Below are 7,692 nucleotides of genomic sequence, written 5' to 3'. Positions count from 1 at the left end.
AAACAAACAAACAAAAAACTAGCCGTGTAAACTTGGGCAAGTTACTTAGCCTCAATTGCCCTCCAAAAGGCAAAAAAAAAAAAAAAAAAGAATATACTATGCTTCAGCTAAAGTAAAAAAAAAGCAGGGGTGGCAATCCTTATCTCGGATAAAGCAAAAATAGATCTAATCAAAAGAGATAGGGAAGGAAACTATATTCTGCTAAAAGGCACCATCGAGAATGAAGGAATTACTTAACATATATGCACCAAATGGTATAACATCCAAAATCCTAGAGGAGAAGTTAAGGGAATGAGAGGAAGAAATCGATAGCAAAACTATACTAGTGGGGGACCTCAATCTCTCCCTCTCTGAACTTGATAAATCTAACCTCAAAATAAACAAGAAAGAAGTTAAGGAGGTGAATAGAATTTTAGAGAGACTAGATACGATAGATCTCTGGAGAAAGCTGAATGGGCATAAAAAGGAATATACCTTCTTCTCAGTGGTACATGACACATACGCAAAAATTGACCATGTAGTATGGCATAAAAACCTCACAATTCAGTACAGAAAAGCAGAAATATTAAATACATCCTCCTCAGATCATGATGCATTAAAAATCATATTCAATAAAGGGCCATCGAAAGATAGGCTAAAAACTAATTAGAAACTAGATAATTTAATCCTGAAGAATGAATGGGTGAAACAAGAAATTATAGAAACAATCAGTAACTTCATTCAAGAGAATGACAATAATGAGACAATACCAAAACTTGTGGAATGCAGCAAAGGCAGTCCTTAGGGGAAGTTTTATATCCCTGAGTGCATACATGAATAAATTAGAGAAAATGGAGGTCAATGAATTGGGCATGCAATTGAAAAAGCTAGAAAAAGAACAAATTGAAAATCCCCAATTAAATACTAAATTAGAAATAATGAAAACCAAAGGAGAGATTAATAAAACTGAAATTAAGAAAACTATTGAATTAATAAATAAAACTAAGAGCTGGTTTTATGAAAAAAAATCAATAAAATTGATAGAACCTTAGTCAATATGATAAAAGAAAGAAAGAAGAAAACCAAATTACAGGTATCAAAAATGAAAAGGGTGAATCTACCTCCAATGAAGAGGAAATTAAAACAATAATTAGGAATTACTTTGCCAAATTGTATGCACATAAATTTGACAATCTTTGTGAAATGGATGAATATTCACAAAAATGTAAATTGCCCAGATTAACTGAAGAGGAAGTAAGTTACCTAAATAACCCCATCTCAGAAAAAGAAATCAAACAAGCCATCAGAGAACTCCCTAGGAAAAAATCTCCAGGGCCAGATGGATTTACTAGCAAATTCTATCAAACTTTTAAAGAACAATTGATTTCAATACTCTACAAACTATTTGGGAAAATTAGTGAAAAAGGAGTCTTACCAACTTCTTTTTATGATACAAATATGGTACTGATACCTAAATCAGGAAGAGATAAAACAAAGAAAGAAAATTATAGACCAATTTCCCTCATGAATATAGATGCAAAAATTTAAAATAAAATATCAGCAAAAAAGACTATAGAAACTTATCACAAGAATAATACACTTTGATCACGTAGGATTTATTCTAGGAATGCAAGGATGGTTTAATATTAGGAAAACCATCAGTATAATTGATCATATCAACAATAAAACTAGCAGAAACCACATGAGCATCTCAATAGATGCAGAAAAGGCTTTTGACAAAATACAGCATGCATTCCTATTAAAAACATTAGAAAGTATAGGAATAAATGGAGTCTTCCTTAAAATAATAGGTAGCATCTATTTAAAGCCATCAGCAAGTATTAAATGTAATGGGGATAGGCCACAGCATTTCCAGTAAGATCAGGGGTGAAACAAGAATGTCCACTATCACCCCTCTTATTCAATCTGGTACTAGAAATGTTAGCAGTAGCAATTAGAGAAGAAAAAGAAATGAAAGGAATCAAATTAGGCAAAGAAGAGATTAAGCTATCACTCTTTGCAGATGATATAATGATATACTTAGAGCATCCTAGAGAATCAAGACAATAAATAAATTTGGCAAAGTTGCAGGATATAAAATAAACCCACATAAATCCTCGGCATTCCTATATATTTCTAACAAAATCCAACAGCAAGTGGTAGAAAGAGAAATCCCACTTAAAGTTACTATAGACATTATAAAATATTTGGGAATCTACCTGCCAAAACAAACCCAGGACCTATATGAACACAACTACAAAGCACTTTTCACACAGATAGTCAGATCTAAGTAATTAGAAAAACATCAATTGCTCATGGCTGGGTCGAGCTAATTTAATAAAAAGGACAATTTTATCTAAATTAAATTACATATTTAGTGCCATATCAATCAATCTACCAAAAATTACTTTATAGAACTAGAAAAAATAGTAACAAAATTCATTTGGAAGAACAAAAGGTCCAGAATATCAAAGGCATTAACGAAAAGAAATTCTAAGGAAGGTGGTGTAGCCATACCAGATTTTTATCTGTATTATAAAGCAGCAGTCATCAATAATACTTGGTATTGGCTGAAGAATACAGTAGTGGATCAATGGAATAGATTGGGTACACTAGACCCAGCAGTCAAGGACCATAGTAATCTACTGTTTGATAAACCCAAAGACTACAGTTTTTGGGATAAGAACTCACTATTTGACAAAAACTGCTGGGAAAACTGGAATATAGTATGGCAGAAACTGGGCATAGACCATTATCTAACACCATATACCAAAATCAAGTCTAAATGGGTGCATGATTTAGGTATAAAGGCTGATACTGAAAGCAATCTGGGAAAACAAGAAATAGTTTACCTGTCAGATTTATAAAGAGGGGAAGACTTTATGACCAAACAAGAATTAGAGACCATTATAAAATGAAAAATGGACAATTTTGATTACATTAAATTGAAAAGTTTTTGTACAAACTAAGCCAATGTAACCAAGATTAGGAGGGAAGTGGAAAATTGGAAAAGAATTTTTGCAACCAATACCTTTGATAAAGACCTCATTTCTAAAATATACAGAGAATTTAGTCAAATCTATAAGAATACAAGTCATTCCCCAAGTGATAAATGGTCAAAGGATATGAACAGGCAGTTTTCAGAGGAGGAAATTAAAGATATCTACAAGCACATGAAAAAATGCTCTAAATCATGATTGATTAGAGAAATGCAGATCAAAACAACTCTAAGGTACCACATCTCATTGGCCAGATTGGCTAAGATGACAAAACAGGAAAATGATAAATGTTGGAGAGGGTGTGGAAAAATTGGAACACTAAGGCATTGTTAGTGGAGTTGTGAACTGATTCAAGTATTCTGGAGAGCAATCTTGGAACTACGCCCAGAGGGCTATAAATAATTTCATACCCTTTGACCCAGCAATACCACTTCTAGGGTTGTATCACAAAGAGATCATTGAAGTAGTAGGAAGAGCCGTATGTACAAAAATATTTATAGCAGCTCTTTTTGTGGTGACAAAGAATTGGAAATTAAGGGGATGCCCATCAATTGGGGAATGGCTGGACAAGTTGTGACATATGAATGTAATGGAATACTATTGTGCTATAAGGAGTGAGGAGCAGATGGACTTCATAATTACCTGGAGAAATTTATATAAACTGATGCTGAGTGAAAAGAGCAGAACCAGGAGAAATCTGTACACAATTACAGACACAATGTATGTGTGACAACCGACTTTGATAGACTGGACTCTTCTCAGCAATGCAGGGTTATAAGACAACTCCAAAAGACTCATGATGGAGAGAGATGTCTACATTCAGAGAAAGAATGGAGTTTGAATGCAGATTGAAGGAAGCTACCTGCTCTCATTCTTTTTCTTGTTTGGTTTTGTTTCCTCTTTCCCATTGTTCATTCTATCTATTACAATCCTTCTTTATAACCTAATGTCTAATGTGGAAGTATTTACAGATTCTATACTTGATTGCATGACACCATGGGTGGGAGGAGGGTGGGGGGGGAAGAGAGGGAGGGGGAGAAAATTTGGAACTCAAGAGATCGTGGAACTGAATCTTGTAAACTGAAAGTAAACAATAAAGACAAAAAAAATTGTCTTTACCTGTAATTAGGGAAAAATAAAATATTATTCAAATTTATTTTTAAAAAGAAAAAAGGCAGAAATGGGGAAATGCTGGGTTCCTTCTTTTACTAGTTTCTCAGTTATCTGTTTTCCTTCTGTTTCCCATTCTGTTGCACCACCCTTTGGAAACCCAGGGCAACAATGTTCCAAACACACTAAATAAAACTCCTCTAACTGTTCCTTCATAATAACAAACCCTCTTTCTTTCACTATTTTCTTTAATACTTGAAAATATTGTTCCTGATCTTTGAACTGTACCCCATGCATTTGACCCAGGGTGATAGAAAGCTTGAAAATCCTTGTATCAGCCTGTGCCAAGCAAAGGCAACTTCCCAAGGTTCAAAATAGCAGTATAGCCACTCTCCATTTTATTCAGTGAGAAATGAAGAACAGAGAAAATCAAAATACAGCATAATTCAAAATACAGCATTCACCAAGTGTAATTCAATAATTTCCCAGTACTACTCCACCCCTGGGAAGTACATTTATTTAGTCAATTACAAAGTCCCTCTTCCAAATGGAGATTAGTTCCCAATCATGAACAAAGTACATTCATTTGGGCAGTCACAGAGCACAAAAAAGTCAAAAGTTTCCCACCCCTAGATCACAACTGAATTACAATTATCATCAGTTAACTCCAAGCACCTTCTCAAAAGGGGCAATAGAGAGCAAAAAGGCCATCTACCCCTGAGTTACAACAAGGTTAAGATATCATCACAGCATTTAATACCCAAAGAGAGGTCTCTTCTTCATCTTGACCTGAGGCAAGTTCTCAGCAATCTCTGTTCCTGGGGAGACAAAGCTTAACAAGGCCACGAGATACATTGCCAGCATCATCATTAATTCATTCTCTGTCTGCAGAACAGTTGTAGGACCCCTAAAAACATTAGCAAGACCCTCTTCCAGGATTCCTGTAAACATACAACAAGAAAACCCTTCTTCAGGGCTTCTGAAGCAACAGCAAGGCTCTAGAACCTCTGCAACAACAGCACTGTCCTTCACCAATGGATGCAAGTCACCCTCTGTCTGTAGAACAGTCTCTGGACCCTTGAACCAACAGCAAGGTTACAGGACTTATGGAACAACAGCACTGTCCTTCACCAGTGGATGCAATTCATTCTCTGTCTGCAGAACAGTCTCTGGACCCCTGAACCAACAGCAACATTCCAGGACCTCTGCAACAACAGGACTGTCCTTCACTAGTAGACGAATCTGGTAAAACAACATCAAAACAGACACAGTGCCAGCATCACAGCCATGTCTCCTCAGTCCTTGACAATTCTGGGTGGCAGCTCTCAAAAGTTCTGCACAGCTTGAAGTGGCCCTCAGCAATCCTCTCTCTCTCTCTGCCTCCATGATGCTGCTTCCAAAAATTCTTCTGCCTCTCTTCCTCTGCTTGTACCTTTCCAAATCCACGACACCAGCTCCTCCCAGCTCAGCCCTCTCTTTTCACGTCAACAAGTCCATCCCACAAGTGGGATTCACAAACTCTGGGTTTTAACACTCAACCTGAAAACCAAGCCAAAACAATACAATAAATTCCATTACTATTACACAGCCTGGTGGAGAAAAATGACTAAGAAAAGATTGATTGAAAAAAGTTCCCTTACCCTGTATTTGTGTTTTTCGGAGCTTCTTCTGCTTGCAAGGGCCATTTTCACTGTGTACCTTCCTTTCAGGGTGCTATGTGCCCTGTGTGGGTGTCATTTGATGTGAGCTGCTCAGTGTGTAGCACTGAGATGGTCAGAGACATTGAATGAGAATGAAACCAGGCCATGTGGGTAGTTCAAGGACGAACTCTGTTTATTGATTCTCAGGACAAGGTTTTTATAGAGCAGTGAGACAAATGAACAGGACTAAAGTTTTCTTATCATTGTCTTAGTCTGTCATATCCTGGAGGTAGCACAGAATGGATAATTTAATAAGGATTTGTTTTCTAGGTGACTAACATCTTGAGGTAGAGCCTTTGATCTCAAAACTCAACATCCTTTTAAATGTAGCGCATATTAAAGGAATATTCTAGGAGCAAGCTTTTGAAAACTGTATCATAAAGAATTTCCTTTACAGCAGCTGACAAGATTTTATCTGAGTCCTGGATCAGGTATTTTGGATTTCCACACACCATGTCTCTGATTTGGGTGCAAATTCCTCTTTTTTCCACTTTTTGGGGGGAGGCATCTCCAGGTCAAATTTTAAGTTTAGATGAGATACACTGATTGTGGATCTCCTACCCCACCAAGGCCAAAATGCACTCCAGAGGCTCCAGGCCTGCCCATAGTGGCTCATGGCAGACACTCCTCTCCACTCCCCCAAGTGTCCTACTTGTGTCTGGGCAGATTCCTGGGGGTTCCATAGGTCTATCAAGTCCAGGCACCTTTGGTTCCCCTCAGTGCCCTGGAGATTCCGTTACCCCTAGATATACTTCAGTAATAGGACTGAAGCAGAGAAATCCCCAGACCTGACAATGAGCAGTGCTTGGTTGTGAAAAGGATGAAGAGCAAAGGCTAAAATAGAACTGTAGACCCCAAGAGGACCTGGGATGCCACCTAGTCTGGTTGTTCTATTTTATAGTTGGCTAGGGAAGACTCAATGTCTTGCCCAAGGTCCCACAGTTAGTAAACGACAGAGCCCATGTTCCACAAACACTTGGTAAATGAAGGGATTTTCTTTCTTGAGATCACACTGCCATGTCTCCTGGTTTTCAGACCAGTTCCTCTGTCTAAGACAGTTGGATATTTGCAGTTCTTCCCATTTTCAATCTGTTGCTGGGGAGATGCTTTCTGATAGCATCCTGCTCTGACTTTCTGTCTTCATGGGGGAAAGTTCTGATTTTCCTGCACCTTCTGTAACGCCAAGCACAAGCAACTTCCAGATTCTGATTACAAGCATAATAACTCTCCATTCATTCAGTAACAGATTAAGGCATTTAGTAAGTTCTCAGTTCACGAAGTCAAAATCAAAGTACTCCACCGCTGGATAGTACATTCATTTGGTCAATCACAAGGTCTTAAGTCCTCAGTTCAATCAAAGTACTCCACCCCTTCAGTCTCAATTGGAGATTAGTTTCCAATCATAAACAAAATACATTCATTTGGTCAGTCACAAAACACAAAGGCCATCCACTCCTAGGTCACAACTAGGTTACAATATCATCACAGCATTCAATACCCAAGGAGAGGACTTTTCTTCATCTTGACCCAAGGCAAGTTCTCAGTAATCTTGGTTCCTGAGATGGCAAAGTTCAACAAAGACACCATAACATTTATACACACTGCCAGCATCTTCTTCAATTCACCTTCTGCCTGTGAAATCAACCTAGGCCCAAAACGGTCTGAGGCCTCTATCAACAAACATCCCTGACAAAGTAACCTCAAAACAGACAGACAAGATACGGGCACCACAGTCATACCTCCTCAGTTCTCAGCAGCTCCAGGTGGCAGTTCTCAAAAGCCCTGGGCAGCTCCAACTGGCCCTCAGCAGTCTGGGCAGCTTCATCTGGAAGTTCTCTCTCTCTCTCTGGAGTCTGGCCCCTGGCAATTCTCTCTCTCTCTCTCTCTCTCTCTCTCTCTCTCTC

The sequence above is a fragment of the Petaurus breviceps genome, unplaced genomic scaffold (assembly GCF_028583685.1).
Source record: "Petaurus breviceps papuanus isolate PSGF00001 unplaced genomic scaffold, PetGlider_PUasm1.0 220, whole genome shotgun sequence".
In the NCBI taxonomy this organism is placed as follows: Eukaryota; Metazoa; Chordata; class Mammalia; order Diprotodontia; family Petauridae; genus Petaurus; species Petaurus breviceps.
This window is presented reverse-complemented; position numbering follows the sequence as displayed.